The sequence below is a fragment of the Hemicordylus capensis genome, chromosome 1 (assembly GCF_027244095.1).
Source record: "Hemicordylus capensis ecotype Gifberg chromosome 1, rHemCap1.1.pri, whole genome shotgun sequence".
In the NCBI taxonomy this organism is placed as follows: Eukaryota; Metazoa; Chordata; class Lepidosauria; order Squamata; family Cordylidae; genus Hemicordylus; species Hemicordylus capensis.
This window is the reverse complement of record NC_069657.1, coordinates 67,585,237-67,603,876: the sequence shown is the minus strand read 5'-3', so window position 1 is coordinate 67,603,876 and position 18,640 is coordinate 67,585,237. Positions and strand designations below refer to the sequence as shown.

Sequence of the window (18,640 nt, the reverse complement as noted above, 5' to 3'; positions counted from 1 at the left end):
CTTTAGAGAACTGATGAAGTTGATATCCAAAACTTCTTGTGCATTACAATAAAAGGATAAAGTACATAGAAACCTCCCCCACTCCCCTCCTTGTTTTGCTTTCCAACCCTGGGATCCTCCCATTTTCGTACTCTGCTCCGACCCAGCAACATGTATGCTAGATATGTGATAGTGCTGCATCATCATGTTCTTCCCACCTTTTGGTTTTCACCATAACATCCAAATATGGCACATGTGTATATTCCTATGTACTAGCCACAAGTGTACTTACTGTGTGGAAATGTTGTTGTAATATGTCCAGCCAGTGGTGATCTTAATTGGGGGCAGAGTCCCTTCCTTCTTCCTGACTGTACCTTTGTTGAACTGGTCTTTTCCTGTTACACAACAAAGTAGTCTTAGCCTATAATGGCTGCATTCCTTTGAGCTCTCATAACATGGTGTCAGAAGTCTGAGTTTGAATCCACAAACCTTTGAAATGGCTCACTTTCCTGAACCAGAAGCTTTCAGATTTGACAATCCTTCTGCTTGTTCAGGATGGAAAGAAAGATTTGCTTGCTTCAGACTAGCGACAAAGCTCCACAAAGGCATTGTGCACATACATTCTCTTCTTTATGCCATGGGAAAGGAAGCAAACAACCTCTTTAAATTGTTTACCTTTGCTTCAGAGTGTCAAAAGAATGACATGAGACTGTCGGGTAAATTTGATGCCCATTTCATTCCAAAACGGAATGTGCTCTATGAGAGGGCTTGTTTTTATCAAAGGACACAGAAATCTTTGGAAAATTTTGAATCATTTATTAGAGGGCTGTATGAACTCTCTGAGCACTGTGACTTTGCAGACAGGAAGGAAGAACATCTCAGAGACACTTACTACCAGTGACTGTAATCTGGCAAGAGTCTTTGTTTCCCCCCCTGAGCCTTGTGATCCTTGTATATACACTGAGTGGGTCTTGTGCCTGTGTAGTAGCCTCCTTTTGAAGATTCCATGCTCCACATGGCATAACCAACTTTGTCCCCCACATGTATAGTGCAGCCGTTAGAATAGATGGTGTGCCACTCCCTCAGTTTCTTTCTGACCATTGGCAGTATGGCATTGCAAAGGTTTGCTCCAGTCTTTTTGATAAGATCACCTATATGTAAGGAAAAAAACAGAATTTTAAAGCTTCAGATATTGTTTTTTAAAATTATTTGTTAGCTTGCTCTTATTCAGAGCATTGTGCTTCCTTTACTTATGGACGCTAAAAATATATATTCAAAAATTGTGTTTGGTGTGGTGGGAAGTTGCCTTCAACTAACATAAGAACACTCTACTGGATCAGGCCCAAGGCCTATCTAGTCCAGCATCCTGTCTCACATAGGGGCCCACCAGATTCCTCTGAGAAGTCCACAGGCAAGAGGTGAGGGCATGGCCTCTCTCCTTCTGTTGCTCCCCTGCAACTGATGTTTAAAGGCATCTTACCTCTGAGGTTGGATGTGGTCCATAGCCGCCAGACTAGTAGTCATTGATAGACCTGTCCACCATGAATCTGTACAAACCCCTTTCAGGGCCATTCAAGATACTGGCCATCACCACATTCCATGGCAGATAATTCCATAGATTATGTACTGTGTGAAAAAGTATTTCCTTTTGGTGGTCCTAAATTTCCTGGCCATCAGTTTCATGCAATAACCTCTGGTTCTAGTGAGAGAGTGAAAAAATGTATCTCTGTACACTCTCTCTACTCCATGCATAATTTTATACACCTCAATCATGCCTCCCTGTAGTTATCTCTTTTCTAAATTAAAGCACCCCAGATGCTGTAGCCTTGCCTGATAAGGTAGGTGCCCCAGGCACCTGATCATCTTGGTTGCCCTCTTCTGCACTTTTTTCATTCTATAATGTCCCTTCTTAAGATATGGTGATCAGAACTGCACATTGTCCTCCAAATGTGGCCGCACCATAGATTTGTATAAGGGCATTATAATAACATTTTTACACTGAGTCAGCGCTTTCAGTGAAGTCTACCATGACCCCAAGATCTCTCTCCTGGTCAGTCACTCACAACTAGACCCCAAGAATGTATATATGAAGTTGGGATTTTTTGCCCCAATATGCATCACTTTACACTTGCTTACATTGAACCTCATTTACCATTTTGTCGCCCACTCACCCAGTTTGGAGAGATCCTTTTGGAGCTCGTCACAATCTGCTGTGTATTTCACTACCCTAAATAGCTTAGTGTCATCTGCAAATTTGGCAAATTTGCAGTTTACCCCAATTTCTGTATCATTTCTAAATAAGTTAAAGAGCAATGGGCCCAGTACAGATCCCTAGGATGACTCCACTTATTTCCTTCCATTGTGAAAACTTTCCATTTATTCCTACCCTTTGTTTCCTCTCCTTCAACCAGTTACCAGTGCAAAATTGAACTGTTTGCTATGAACTCTGCCCCTTCTGCCTGGGAGAGAATTATATTCCCAGGGAGTTCAAAATCTGTTAGGCTTTTTCAAAGCAGACAAGAAAGAGCAGAGAACTGAGACTTAGGGCTTCCCTTTTAGATACAGCACTTAGACCTCCAGGAGCTATGTAGACTTCAACAGCAATCCCTTTGACCAATCTTATTTTGACATCAGCACCTCTTATTTTAAACCTATCTCCAAAGTTGACATTGAAACCTCACAGGTCTCCAGGGGCTTTGCCATTGAAGAGATCATCCAGCTCAGAACTACACCCCACATCAAAAACACAACAGCTCTCTTAAATGGGGCTTTGACAATGAAGAGATCTTCAACTTCAGAATCACACTCCTCTATACTAAAGGGGAAAAAATTGGTCAAAGACAAAATAGCTTCAACATCAGCCAAGGTGCCTACAAAGAGAACAACACTGACATTGATAACTTTATCCCCTAAACTCAAGGATAGATACAAGTCAACTATTACACATGTCCCTGCATTGATAGTGGAGTGTGAGTTAAACAGAGACATCGATGGCAAGTAGAGGTCCCATGAACACCACTACATTCGCCATATTGACATGATAGGACAAGCAAATGGAGAAGAGATCATACACATCATTTTTGTGGTTCATGTCCTGTGGGGTCTCCTAATCCCTCTAACTAGACAACACCAATAACTTCAGAAAGAACTTATAGACCAATTTACCCAATGCATACTTATAATTCTACAGATTCTCATATTTTTGGTCCTTTCCATGATGGCTTATGGCATCTAAGTTATTGGCCTTTACCACAGATAAATCCTGTAAACAAATGCCGAAGACGGATAAACCATCAACTGTAACTACTGATCATCAACTGCTTACAGCTTAAATTTTAGAAATTGTACTAGTGTCTTTTGCAGCACTGACGTCTGAGACTGCGATACAAGAATGCGATGAAGAATCTATAATAATCAAATCTGCAAATGAACATCAAGAGAATGATGCAGATGCAGACCAGTTAGACAATTTGCCTGGCCGGTCTGATGAATTTTATTTAAATTATCTTTTAACTAATGAGCACACTGATATTATTTCTGTTATGGTCAGGTTTTGTTATATTATTTGTAAAATACGTACTGGTTTATTGTAAATGTTTACTGGTCAATGACCGAATAAACTTATAACTAACTAAAAAGATGCAGACCAGAAAGATTCCGCTGATGATTGTATATGATGAAGAATCTTTTACATCTGACAAATCATGAAACTTCATCAGACAAATTAGTAGGCCCCAGAGGTTCCATTTCACCTTCTGAGTGAAAACCATCATGTACAAATTAAGGACATCGTGATGGCATTGGCTCTAACCAACACCTACTCTACTGGACTTAGTCTTTAATTTTGTTCATTTTCTATCCTTGCAGTCTGTTGCATTTCCTGTTCTATTTTAGGTTGCCAGACAGTAGTTGCAAAAACCCTCTGCTATATCAGAAGGCTCCAAAAAAATTGAACAATATGTACCATGTACAAGAAGAGGGTTGTTCTTTTATCTACAGGCATCCACAGCCTAACTCATTGATTATGGATTGTGCTTCAAGTTCAAGATTTAACAATCTTGTTAAAGATTCAGCACCAAGAGTTGGTGAATGAAGAAAATTACTTATTTGGCAGAAAAATATATCAACTTCAGCAATACATATAGTTAATTATTTTGTCTGTCTGTCTAGGTACCATCACTTTCTTTTTGAGGAATTTAAAGAAGTGGTTACCACAGCAACTCAAGAGTTGCAGCAAATGTTCACGGAAATTTTCACTGTCAACTGATCTCACAAAGCAGCAGATCACAACCTTCAAGCATTTGGTGCCTTGTGAGTCAAATAATATTACTTCAGCAGCGACTCATAGGCATTGTGCTTGATTAAGATGGTCAGCATTGCAATTTGATGCAAGAAATAAAATTGAAGATCTACCATTTAAGGGTGACAGTCTTTTCAGTGACACCACTTATGAGACTTTGGAAAAACTAAAATAAAAATAAAAATCCTGAATATACAGCCAAGACCATTGCTGTATTGACAAATAAGAGTTCTGATTAAGAGGTCTTAAGGTTCCTCCAACTACGGTTGCATCTGAATGGGAGACTTGATGTGTGTGCACTGCAAGATATTCCCCTCAGGGGATGAAGCTGCTCTGGGAAGAGCAGAAAGTTTAAAGTTCCCTCCCTGGCTTCTCCAAGATAGGGCTGAGAGAGATTCCTGCCTGCAACCTTGGAGAAGCTGCTGCCAGTCTGTGAAGACAATACTGAGCTAGATAGACCAATGGCCTGACTCAGTATATGGCAGTTTCCTATGTTCCTATGTACCACCTATTCTCTTCTGCCTGTATTGCATCCGCAAGCTCACGCCTGGCAGAGTTGTTCAGGGTTGTTAGAGGGCTAGTATATGGCCCTCCTCTCTTGAATCAGAATCTGGAAACATGAACTACCTGCTGTGATGTTTTTAATGAGTTTTTTTGAGGATAAAGTATCTCACATTTGGGCCGACTTAGATTCAGGCTCCATAATTACTGCAGTGTCTGATGCGGAGGTGTCCAGCAACTTCTCTTATGTGGTTAGGTTGGATGGGATCCCAAAAGAACAGAGACTATGTCCTTGTGGCTCTGGAGAACAGGAGTCTATCTTCCATATCTTACTCCGCTGTCTTTTTTATAGGGACTTACGAACTTGTTATATTTCCTCCTTACTGACTGATTTCCCAGGGCATACAGATGCATTTTACGTCAACTATCTGCTCTCAGATCAGAAGGAGGAAGTAACATTTAAAGTTGCTAAGTTCTGTGAGGCAGCTAAGAAGGCTAGACAACAGATGGTAAATCAGATTATGCTAACGGGAAATTGCTGATTAGGATGAGTCCATGTTCCTGATTATATTATGTATATATTATTACTTTATTACGTGTATTATTATGTATGTAAATTTTGGTCTATGACCGTAAATAAACATGACTGACTGACTGGTTAGGTTGGATCAGTTTCAGTATGTGACTCCCAAGGATGTGGACAAGCTGCTTGGAGCGGTGCGACTTACCACCTGTTCTCTTGACATTTGTTCAACATGGCTTATACTATCTAGCAGAGGGTTGTTGTAGAAGACCTGGTAGAGATTTTAAATGCTTCTCTGAGGGAGGGCAGGATGCCTCCCTGTCTTAAGGAAGCAACCATTCAACCTCTCCTGAGGAAGCCTGCATTGGAATCTTTAGAGTTAAGCAACTCTATAGGCCTGTCTCCAACCTTCCATGGCTAGGCAAGGTGGTGGCCTCCCAGCTCCAGACAGTCTAGGAGGGAACTGATTTTCTAGAGCATTTCAAAATGGTTTTCAAGTGGGCTGTGGGGTGGAAACTGCCTTGGTCGGACTGATGGATGATCTCCAATTGGGAATTGACAGAGGGAGTATGTCGGTCCTTTTGGAGCTCTCAGCAACTTTCAATACTCTTGATTATAGTATCCTTCTGGAACATCTCAGGGGGTTGTGGGTGGGAGGCACTGCTTTGCAGTGGTTTTGCTCCTACCTTTTGTGCACATTCCAGATGGTATCCCTTGGAGACTGTAGCTCTTCAAAATGTGAACTTTTATATGGCATCCCTCAGGGCTCCATTCTGTCTTCAATGTTATTTATTTAATAATAATAATAATAATAATAATAATAATAATAATAATAATAATAATAAATAATTTGATTTCTATACTGCCCTTCCAAAAATGGCTCAGGGGGGGTTACAAAGAGAAATAACAAACAAATAAACAAGATGGATCCCTGTCCCCAAAGGGCTCACATTCTAAAAAGAAACATAAGACACACACCAGCAGCAGCCACTGGAAGTAGTGTGCTGGGGGTGGATAGGGCCAGTTACTCTCCCTCTGCTAAATAAAGAGAATCACCATGGTAAAAGGTGCCTCTTTGCCCAGTTAGCAGGGGTTAAATGTTGTTTAGTATCTACATGATTTGGTATCTACATGAAACCACTGGGAGGGATCATCAGGAGATTTGGTGCAGGGTGTTATCATTATGCTGATGACACCCAAATCTATTTTTCCTTGTCATCAAGAGAAGGCATATTCTCCCTAAATGTCTGCCTTGAGGCAGTGATGGATTGGATGAAGGATAACAAACTGAGACTGAATTAACATAAGACGGAGGTACTTATTGTGTGGGGTTGGGCCTTTGGAGATAATTTTAATCTGCTAGTTCTGGATGAGGTCACACTTGCCCAGAAGGAACAGGTACACAGTTTGGGAGTGCCTCTGGATTCAAACCTCTCTCTGGTATCTCAGTTTGAGGTGGTGGCTAGAGGTGCTTTCTGTCAGCTTCAGATGATACACCAGCTGCTTCCATTTCTTGACACAAATGATCTCAGAACAGTGGTACATATACTGGTGTTAATGAAACTGCTCTTGGCGTATTGGCAAACCACCCCTGACTAACTTTTGGGCTTGTGTGTGGAATCATCAACTCCTGAGTGAGCAGTTTGTTACATAGCTGACCAGAGACGTAAGTTTTGGCGGGGTATAAATTTTTATAATAATAATAATAATAATAAAATAAATTTGTGCAAAGCTTCAGTCCTGGAAATGACTGACAGAGAGTTGAAGTCAAATGCAATCAGGTTTAGTTAAGAGTTTTAGGGGTACAGAAAAGAAATCTTGATTAGCAAGCAACACAGTATTAACAGCAAAAACTAATCAGGCTATCAATATCAATAGTACTAGATTGAAGCTCACATGAGGCATTTTAACTTGAGATTCAAATTAAATCCACTCAAGGCGGACCAGAGAAATGGTCTTAGGGAACAGCTTTAGATTTTGAAGGGAGCAGGAAGAAAGGGGAGGAAGAGATTTCAGAGCAGAGATTAGTATACCTAATTTCTTCTGAAGGTGTTTTTGAACACTTGTTGCTCCGTCGATACCAAGGAACCTTTCTCTCCAGGAATAAGCAGGGAAGCAGGATGCAAGAGCGGGGACCCATGTCCCACTCGCGGGTCAGAAAACCAGAAAAAATCCAAAGGAAGCCTGATCTCAGTTTCTTGATGGAGCCAAGTATGCTACACAGATTGGACCTGGAAGCAGGGGTGATCTGGGGGTGAAAACCGGGATGGGCACAGGAGCCAAGGCACAGCTGGATGGCATAGCTGTGCCCAGATGCACACACACAAAGCAGGAGAATCCAGAGAAGAGAGACACTGCTTGGTGGTCTTGAGGACAGAAAAAGGCAACGTCTTACCTGGGAGCCAAAAGTAGACCACACTTTCCTGCTGAAAATGGTGATAGACAAAAGAATACATTTTGTCTTGTTCAGACTTTGGTGGGAGTGCTCTAACAGCACAATGAAGTGAATAGGTTTGAGAAACCTGTGTGGGATGGAGTGAATGAGCATGTTAGAGCTTATCTCATGTCCAGGAAGACCTTGATGGGTACTTGGAATGTTTTAACTAGTGCTCCTCCTGAGCCTCGAGCCACCATTAACTTCTCTTGTTAGAGAGACGAGCCTGTTACGTGTTTGTATATTCCTTCCTGCGAAGGCGATAAGCTCAAAAGCTAATCCAATGTGCCAACACTGAGGGGAGTACTTGGCTATTCCTGATTGGAAGAATAGCACTTAATTAACTCGTATCTGCTTTGCCTTTCTCATCTGTTCTGGAATCAGAGAGAAGAACACGAGGAATAGTCCTCTTTCAGTTGTGGGTTAGGCTTGGTCTTGGTTACCTTTTCCCATGCTACAACATATCATTGTGAATCCAAAATGGAAATTACATGTCTGTAGCTCCAAATCATGTGTAGAAGTGCAGCTGGAAGCCCCCAAACAGGCTATCTTCATAACATAACCTCCAAAATTGATTACTTGCAATGAGCTCTTTGTGGACTGCCTTTGTACATAGTCTGCAAACTACAGTTGGTACAAAATGCAGCAGCCAGATTCTCTGGGTCATCTCGGAGATACTATATTCTATTCTAAAGGAACTACACTGGCTTCCAATAAGTTTCCAGGCCAAATACAAGGTGCTAGTAATAACGTATAAAGCCTTAAGTAGCTCAGGCCCTGGGTATTTAAGAGAACATCTTCTTCACCATGAGCCCATGTCACCCATTGAGATCATCCGGGGAGGTTCGTCTGCAGTTGCCACTAGCCCTATTATTATTATTTTATTTATTTATTTAAAATATTTATACCCCACCCCTCCAGTATACTACTGCTTGGGTTGGTTCACAACAATAAAATAGATATGATGTAAAATAAAACTAATAAAATTAACCAAAATAAGTAAACAAGTTAAAAGTCAGGCTAAAAGCACAATTGGAATTAAGTTTAAAATTAAACGCTAAAAATATTTGTTATTTCTCTGTGTAAACCACCCTGAACCATTTTTGGAAGGGCGGTATAGAAATTGAATAAATGAAAAATTGAGAATTAGGCACTAAAAACTAAAGAACCAGATATAACCAAAGATGGAGCATGTAAAAGCCTCTTTTGAAATATATGTTTATATAATAACATATAAATATAACATATAAATATATGTTTATATGTTTGAATTATATGTTTATATATGTTTATATAAATATATGTTTATATGTTTATACCTCCCACTGAGGTAGGGAGCATGGTGAAGCTCTTCAGGGAGGGTGTTCCAAAGCCGAGGGGCCACAGCCAAAAAGACCCTGTCTCTAGTCCCTGCCAAACAGATCTCTTTTTTGTTCTGTGGCCATGAGCAGGGCCTGAGATGATGAGTGGAGGGCCCTGGCAAGTTCGTATTGGTGAATGAGGTCTGAAAGGTACCCCAACCCCAAGCCTTGTAGAGCTTTAAAGCTCAAGACTAGCGCCTTGAATCTAGCCTGGAAGTGATAACCGATAACCGATAACCAGTGAAGCTGCTGCAGGATGGGTGTGACACTCATGAAGCAACTTGCATCCACGAGTATCCTTGCAGCAGCATTCTGGACCAGCTTAAGCTTACGAACCATCTTCAAGGGCAGCCCCACTTAGAGCTCATTGCAGTAGTCCAGTCTGGAAACCTACACAGGGATGGGCCTTCTCTGTTGCTGCCCTGAGACTCTGGAATGCACTTTGCTGAAATAAGCACTTCCCCAACTCTGACGACTTTTAAAAAGTCTCTAAAGACTTGTTTTTTCACCCAAGCTTTTAAACTTGATACAAGTTTCAAATTGTTCAAAGGTTTTCATTTTTGTCTTAATTTGTGTTGTGCTGTTGTAAACTGCCCAGAGATGAAAGTTTGGGGCAGTCTACAAATTTGATCAAATAAATAAATAATTAGGGTAAAATTGCAGTTGTTTTTGTACAGAGGAAAGAGTTAGGGTAACAAGCAAATTTGTTGTACTCTCTCCATGGAGCAATGTTTGGAGGACATTCCTGCTAATTCTCATTTCCATTCCTTTGACAACATTCATTAAAAAAATTATAGTCACTTTTGTGCTTTTAAAATACCATTGTAAATTTGGCCACTGCAGGCCTTATGGTCAGGGCAGTAAAAGCATGACAACACACTAAAAGCTGAGAAGTATTGTTGTTATCATCAGTTTTCCATCTCTAAGGGTGTAGACTTTGTCAAAAACCACAATGAGCATTCATTCTTACGGATGGTACTGACCACCCCAGTTGACTCATGTTACTAATTCTTCTACAACTCATGCTTAAGCTTGGAGAGACTCAGAAATTTGGGGTGTTTTATGGCTTTCAGAGTGTCTCAGAAACAGTGTGTGGTGGGAATAAGCCCCTCCTTCCAATAACTCAGAGATGGGGAGGAAGATGGCAGCTTGTTCCTGCAGTCCTGCTGAGCCTTGAAGGTGCTTGAAGCATCTCCAAAGTTCCATGTGACATCACAAACAAGACCCTACCCTGGGCAGTGTCAAGATTCTTCCCTTTGTCAGTTGTAAGCACAAATTCTGGTTGCGAAGAATAGTTGAACTTTGGAACCTAATGGCATTCATGTTACATAATGTGAGAGCTTTATCCTCCATAATTGGGTGGCAGGGACAGATGGCATGTGGTTTAGAGACGTACATGACCCCATCACTGACTGAGATCTGGTTGATGGTGACTAGAGATGAGGCCTTTTCAGTTGTGTCTGTGGAATGTGGAATGTCTTCCCAGAAGAGCTCTACCATGATCCCTATCTCAGGTTTTTAAGAAACATCTGAAAACACTTTTTAGATTTTATTTGCTGTTTGTGTCTAGTGGGTTCTTAAACTTTTTGTTCATCTGGTTTTAACAGGGAATTTTAAAATGGGAATTTTATCAGTTTTATTGTTTTTGTGACCTGCTCCAAGCAGGGTACTGGAGGGGCAGCATACAAATATTTTAATTTAATAATAATAATAATAATAATAATAATAATAATTCAATTTCTATACTGCCCTTCCAGAAATGGCTCAGGGTGATTTACACAGAGAAATAATAAAGAAAGATGGATCCCTGTCCCCAAAGGGCTCACAATCTAAAAAGAAACATAAGATACACACCAGCAACAGTCACTGGAGGTACTGTGCTGGGGGTGGACAGGTCCAGTTACTCTCCCCCTGCTAAATAAAGATAATCACTACGTTAAAAGGTGCCTCTTTGCCAAGTTAGCAGGGGTTAAATGCAGATATCCCTTTTGTCTTTTGTTTTGAATGCATAGGGGTGACACCTGCAGTTCAGAACACGTTCAGTATACACATTGCTGAACATGTGCATAAGCTCCAAAGATATTAATATAGATCGGCATATAGTTTGAGCTTTTTCTTTTTTAACGGCATTGTAGTTTAATGTTGGCTTTACTGGACTTTTTTTAGAAGGTGTTATGTTTATATTACATTTCCTTTTGTGTTGCATGTCTACTCTGTGATCCACTTTGAGTTTCCTAATGGAAGAGTATGGGGATATTTAAATAAAAAATCCCCCAGCAATGAAATTAAGGATATTCTGAATCTCTTCTGCCCAAGAGAACAGGAGAATGTTTTGTTTTGCTAATTAAAAGTGACGTTGATCTCCTGCCATTTAAGAGATGCTCTTATCTGCACAAACACCTTGTATAATCTTTTTTGATAGTAGTCCAAATGGGGGCAGGCTGCTAGAACAGAATTTCTTGTGGTGAACCACAGAAGCACCTCATCAGCAGGCTTCTACCAATGGTAAAATGTTGGCTTAGGTGTATAAATAGGACTGAAATTTATTGTAAAGTATTTTCCAGGCAATGTAAACTTGTCCACTTGATTTCAAATATGTACTTTTCATAATTTTTCAGACCAAAGTGAGAGGAACAGCTTTTGCTTAAGATTAAGCTAGGGCGCAGAATTTGTTGAGTAACTAGTAATATTGTTATAGGAAAAGCTGGTAGTTTTGAAATGGGCTATTCCAGATTTTTTGAGTGATTTAGCTTGCCGTTTCATAGAATGGTGTACTGAAGATAATTATACATTCATTTGTCCTTTTCAGATGTAATGCAGAACCAGAATTGAATCCTGACCAGGCACAACATCCCTTACCTAGCCTTGGATATAATGAGAGATTTTGGCTTGTTCTAATTTTAAGCCAGAATCAGAAGGATAATCCTTTCTCTCATGGTAGAAGTAAGGCAGCGGGGTTCATACACAACTGATCCTAGAAAATGTCTTGTGAAACTAACATGGACATAGTCCTGGCTGCATGTTATGTTTCATAATTTGACCGCCTTCTTCTTGGTGTGTTGCGTGTTAAAGGAGCTCTCAAATGGGTTGCTGGCAGAAAAGAGCAATTCTGTGATGAGTGGGTGTGTATGTTAATTGATTAGTTTTCTCTGCACAGTTTCTTAGCCTATATAATCCATAATATATACTGCATGGAATGATACGGTTTTCTGTATACAACCAGCAGAAGTTTTGGAAGGGCAGGTAAGCTAAATTTGAATGTAAAGAAGAAAATACTTCCCAGGGATTTATTTATTTTATTTATTGTTAGATGTTTATACTGCCGTTCATTAAAACAATCTCAAAGCAGTTTACAAAACATTTTAAACAATATAAAATTATAAAACAGTTACACAATAAAAATACAAATCTAATTAAAAGTTTAAAAAATATACACAATAAAGCTATAAAATACAGAGCAGAAGCAACAAAAACACACAAATAGAAGACAGTATTTCACTTCCTTTCTAAAAAATTGTGATGGAGACTGAGGAGGGGATGCCCCCTGGGGAGTACTCCAAGGTCTGGGAGCAGTAACTGAGAAGACCTTGTCCCACGTGCATGACAGCTGTGCCTCCCTCATTGTTGCCGTACAGAGCAGAGTCCCCTCGGATGACCTTGTCAAGCAGGCTGAAACCCTTGGGAGCAGGCAGTCCCTCAGATATCCAGGGCCCACACCATTAAGGGCTTTAAAAGTCAAAATCATCACCTTTAATTGGACCAATTGGGCAGCCATTGTAGCTCTTTCAAAATGGGTGTAATATGATCCCAATGGACAGCTCCAGATAAAATCCTAGCAGCCACGTTTTGCACTATCTGCAGTTTCCAAATATTTTTCAGTGGCAGCCCCATTGTAGAGTGTGTTACAGTAATCCAGCCATGATGTGACTACAGTGTGGGGAATTGTGGCCCGATCTGCCTTCTTGAAAAAAGGCACATAGCTGGAGCACTAGCTGATTTATAGTGATATATGTATTTGCAAACAGTTCTGTATTACTGTATTAGAAAGAACCCTTGTTTCATGTGGGCTTTTGTAATTCTTCTGAAGAAAAGAGTCTACTTTTTCTGACAATCTTTAAGGAATACTGCTTAAATTTAAGATATGAAATCTATAGACAACTTGGAAAAAATAAGATTTCATTTCATATTTTAACAGGAAATGATATGTTTTGTTCTAAAAAGTTTTTGGTGAAACTAAATATGAAGAAAGACAATAATGGCTCAGCTAGACAAACACTGAATTGCACATGAAAAACGGAAACAGTTTTAATTTGTACATCATAAAAGTGTAACCTTCAACACATTTGTAAGCTTTGCTGTAGTACTTGCTTAATAAACAAAAGCCATATTATGTTTGCCAAATTACTGTTAAATTACAGCAGGTTTAAAGAGCTGTTGAAATGGTTAATAAGTTATATTCACTCTATCCTAATGGAGCCTTTCTAATTGAGTAAAATAATACAATTCATTCCTTCCGGATGTGCATAAAGAAGCCAAAATCAGACCAACAAATATATTCAAACCTGAGAACATCCACAGGAGTACAGGCTCTTAACACACTGCATTGTGTTTGAAATACATGATGGAGGCATGCTTTATTTTCTGTAAAGGACTCCACTGGTTGACCCCCCCCCCACCTCTGCTCTTAATTATCTGGCCTCTGTCCTAAATTTTGTTAAGTAGGTAATACTAATGAGTACAAGTGATGGAATAAATTGTATATAATTCTCCAATACAGTATTTACTATAACTTTATTCCATGAAGTTGTATATTCATATGAAACTCTTAATTAACTGTTATTTGAGCTGAGGGTGGGTTATAAGGTTATTTATTAAAGCTAACATTTTTCATGAATGATTAGGTAATTAGGGGAATGTTTACTGATTGTAGAATGTGTTACTCCATTGTTGGTGTATCTCAATGTGCAGGGTGCTTTTATGAATCAAGGTGCTTTTTTATGAATCATACGTTATCACTTAAATAACACATTTATTCTATTGAAAGGATTTGCTAAGCATTGTAATTACATAACTTATTTTCAGCTTCCTTTGTCTCTTCCACATGGTAGTGCTGCATTCTTGAACTGTTTTAGTGGATCATATACTGGTTCAGATGTCATGCAGTACAATGGCTAAATCCTCTGCAACAACTCTGCCTTGAGATTATTTTAATGAAAGGTGGTATAAAAATTAACAACTAAAATAAATAAACCAACTCCGATCCTTGGGTCGGAGATGTTGCAGTTCTTTCTGAGCTACAGCCCGCAGGCATACCTATGCCTCCCAGCTGACCTCCATGCATGCCCAGCCTCCCCAGTGTCGCTCCCTGCCCGCCCCCCAGATGCTCTCAAGAATTGTCGCAGCCACCCAGCTTTCTTCGTGCCAGTGCTTGGGGGCTTTTAAAGCTTTTAAAGCTGGAGCAGCAGTTGCCCCACGATGTACTGCCTCCTTGTGGTAGGGACTGGGAATTCTGAAATGGAATTCCAGTCTTTCAGAGGCACAGAGATCTACTAAAAAGAGTGTTGGTGACCTTTTTTCATCACAGATAATGTATATTTTTAAAATGTTCGTCTTTTTAGAATTCCCCCAAAATGCGGCTCTAAGCTGGACTAGTGCCTTTTGCTGGTTTGAAAAAGATCCATCTAGTGCAGCTTTGCACAGTGTAAGGCCCAGGCATTTTGAAATCAGCATTTTGGTGTAACCTTCTCTTGAAATGGAGGTTCTGCATCAGAGCCAAACTGCCTGTGAATGTAGAAACTTCTCTTGACCATGCTTAGGAAATGAAGCCTCTGTATTCACAGGAAGTTTGGCTCTCAAACTTCCATGTTCAACAGCAGTCTGCACCAGAACAGTAGTTTGTTGGTGCTGGGTGAGAATGGTTCCGATTCTATATGCACATTGACAGAGGAGTAAAATCCATTAAACTCAGTGAGATTTGCTTCAAGATTAAGAGGGAATAGCTAAATAATTGCTGGAAATGAAGTTGGGAGGAAAATAATGGAAAGATCCCTTTTAAATTGTATGTTTAAATTATCCACAGCATACCACGAGGCATAGACTCTGTTTGTTTGTATATTTTAGACAAGAATGCCAATAAGAAGAATGCTGCCAGCTCCTACTTTGTACAGAATTCAGCAAGAAAGAGATAGTGGCTGACATGATGAAGAAAAATACTCAAAAGTAATTGTGTTGAAATTAAATGAAACCAGATAGGCAATGCCTAACTTGTTCATTTGATTTCAATAGGCCTACTTTGAGTAATTTTCCTCATCTCAGCTATTAAACAGAAGCCTGTGTTGTGGGTGAGCCTGGTGGCCTCCCTTTTCACGTTCGAGTCTCCTGGTTAGGTCAGACGCCGGACACCAGTCTCAGAGTTTCAAACAAGTTTTATTTTCTTAGTTTGCAAACAGTTTGAGTGATGGCGGCCGCCCCGAAGCTGGGAGCAACCAATCTTATATACTAGGCAGTGAACAGTTTATTCTTGCACTTGCGCGCATCAGCCCAGCTTAAACAAACATCCCTATATGGTTATAGCTACAGGTCAGCAAGCTCTGATTGGCTTGGACATTTCCTGTACACTTTCAAGTTGGCTTCTGCTCCTGCCCCTTTACTGGAAGGTCAGGCCGGTTTCATACATTTTCCAATTTACTGGTAATTATACGTTAGCTTTTAGCCAGAACTAGTTTTAGAAAAACAATAACATACAAACATTTCCTGGAACATCCAGTGGTTAGCTATGTCCTATTGTTGAGAAACGGTCTGCGCTTTCTATACCCAGTTCCAGAGAAATCGATCAGGCAGAGGTCACCCAAACTGGAGCTAAAGAGAATAATATTTTCAACTGCGGATATCACACAAAACTGGAGTTAAAAGCAAGGTAATATTTTAACACTCAACACTCCCCGCTTCGGGCCCCCTAAACATCCTGTTTTAGAGGGGCCTGCTTAAACGGTATTTGGCATCCAAGTTCTCTCTTATCTCAGCTACCTCTTGCCGAGTCAGCATGATAAGACTCTAGGTCCTCCAACCCCTTTGAACCGGTCCTATCTTGGGGAATATTGACATTAGGTTGCAACAACATAGCAAACAACAGCATGTCCCTACTAGGACAAAGATGATGAGAATGCTAAGGACCAGATTGCGAAGCCAGGAAAGACTGGTAACCAAGAGAAAAGACCATCCCACCACCACCCTTTCTCTATGGTTAGGGTTTTTGTGACTTCCCGCAGCTCTTTCAGCTTCTTTTTGAGGGGGGCTTTGTTGTCAGTGATGTTAAAACAACATAGCCCTTCAAAATGCTCACAACCATAGTTATTTTTTAACAGCAGATAATCGATGGCCACTCGGTTCTGCAGGACTCCTGTCCTGACTTGGTCCAGCTCTTCCATCAGAAGGGCAATAGCCTCCGAGGTCTTGTTGACCGTCTGCTGCAAGAGGCATGCTAGACCATTTGTCAATTGATGCAGCCTGATGACTGACCCTGGTATCCCTATAGCCGAGACGGATAGGGCGATACACTCGGCTGGGGACAGCAGGCACAGCATGTACTCTACAATGCCCTCACATTTCTCCCCACCCAGATCTTGCCTGGTTCGGTGAGGTTGAGCGAGGACCTGGAGTATGTACTCCCGGGAAGGCAATGCTATGTGGGAGGTTAGCCGACCGAGGGCACACGGTCCTCCTTGGCAGTGAGCAGGGATATAAGTATAAGCCAGGTGCCCACACAGTAAAAAAAAATCCCAATGGTAAGTACACATCCCTCAGAGGGGAATAGAGATTTTGAATTCCAGAGCAGTTTAAAGAGAAGGGAACCTCAGAGCTAGATAAGTCTGGCCCTTCCTTGCGAGGATCGCGTGGCCAGAAATGACCAGACATCATCAGACATTCAATGGGGTTTGGGGCATTTCCCAGAGTGCTTATCTGGGCTTTTCTGTGGTTGGTGTGGGAACGGGGCCTAGATGGACCTAGGGAGGCCGTCCAGGGGTGTGTGTGTCCAATTTATATATGTGTGTATCTGTATGTATGTATATGTATATATGGGGGGGGGAGGGAGAGGGAGAACGAACGTATTCCTCCGTGAGACTTGCTCTAGATGGTGGGGGGGGGTCTGCAAGGGTTCCCCCTCCGCCTGCCGGGCCCGCCTCCCAAACCGGCCCATTCGGCTGGCTCTTCAGCCCAGTTAGGCCTTCCCCCTCCAGTGTGGTGGCCATTTTGGAGGCCCCTGCACCTGCACACTCAGCCTCTGCACAGGTGCGGTGGCCTCCAAAATGGCCACGGCACCAGAGGGGGAAGGCCCGAATGGGCCGGTTTGGGAGGCAAGGAGGCCGGCGGGGGTGGAACCCCTGCAGACCCCCCGCCACCTAGAGCAAGTCCCCCGGAGGGGGTAAGTTCTAAAAAAATAAAAATAAATAAATAAATAAATTTTGTGAATCCCACCCCCTCAGACTGAACCAAACTGCCGGGGGGGGGGATGTTCGAGGAGGTGCCGGGCCAAACTGGCCCAGTCCAGTTTGGGTCTGGTTCAGACTCGAACTGAACTGGGCCAACTGGTTCCGTGCAAACCCCTAAATTCCAGTTGACAAAATGTGGGTGCATGGAGCCTCCTTTCTAAAGCCAGCGTAATATCCCTGACAGTAGTGCCATACTTTGTAGTATAAAGTCTTTACAACTTATATGGCATGTAAGTTAAGATGGACACCTTAACTTGGAATCCTATTTAATAAGAGTGACCTCGGTCTACAAATACCATTTTTATGTCATGTCATTTGTCCCTCTAGCCAATTGTAAAATGAGTCTTTCATAAGGACAGGCTTGCGTGATAAGGCCCAAGGTCTGTTTAGTCCAGCATCCTGTTGCCCACAGTGGCCCACCAGATGCTTTGCGGAAGCCCACAACTAAGAGATTAAGGCATGTCCCCTGCAACTGGTATTTGGAGGAATTTCAGAATGGCTTATTTCTAGCATGCTCCTTTGCTGCAAACAGGTGAAGACACTTCATTTAATTTCTCTGGAATAGTAAAATGATTTGTCATGTCAAATATATTCAGCTGTTCTCACCTGCTTATTCACATTAAGGATATTTCCTGACATATGCTGTCTTGTATTTTTTTAAATTATTTATATTATTTCTTTCCTTTATTTTTAACTAGACAGCTTGTGTGAAGACTTTCTAAAGATGTTGTTTATAGTACTGTAGTGTTACTACAGTATTTTATTTTTAGACCAGTTCTTCAGTGTTGCTATCCTTTTATTAAATGTTTCTTCCTGTTAGTAACCTATAATGTAGTGAACATGATTTAAATTGTACCCAGGACTGTAATGAAGATTTTAAATATGATAGTGATCAGATAAAATTAAATTAGTTACCAGGCTTCTAGATGACTGTGTAATTACTGTATGCTTTTTATTTTAATTAAAGAACAGTAAATATTTTTATTGGAAATAAACAGAGCCCTTTGTGGATTTTTAAAATTATTAACTGTTGGAGACTTCCTAATAATTCCA

The 18,640-nt window shown here is 40.9% G+C and overlaps 1 protein-coding gene and 1 long non-coding RNA gene across 5 annotated transcripts in view; both read left to right on the top strand.

Moving 5' to 3' along the window:
* Positions 1 to 18,640, top strand: part of AVEN (apoptosis and caspase activation inhibitor) — a 241,714-nt gene that overhangs the window by 128,719 nt on the left and 94,355 nt on the right. The window lies entirely within an intron of this gene.
* On the top strand, positions 10,348 to 18,104 carry LOC128338330 (uncharacterized). Of its 2 annotated transcripts, XR_008312572.1 has the most exons (4): positions 10,348 to 10,431; positions 11,908 to 12,220; positions 15,916 to 16,014; positions 17,915 to 18,104. It is a non-coding gene; the product is annotated as an uncharacterized LOC128338330 (long non-coding RNA). The 2 variants fall into 2 exon arrangements; XR_008312573.1 differs by lacking the exon at positions 11,908 to 12,220.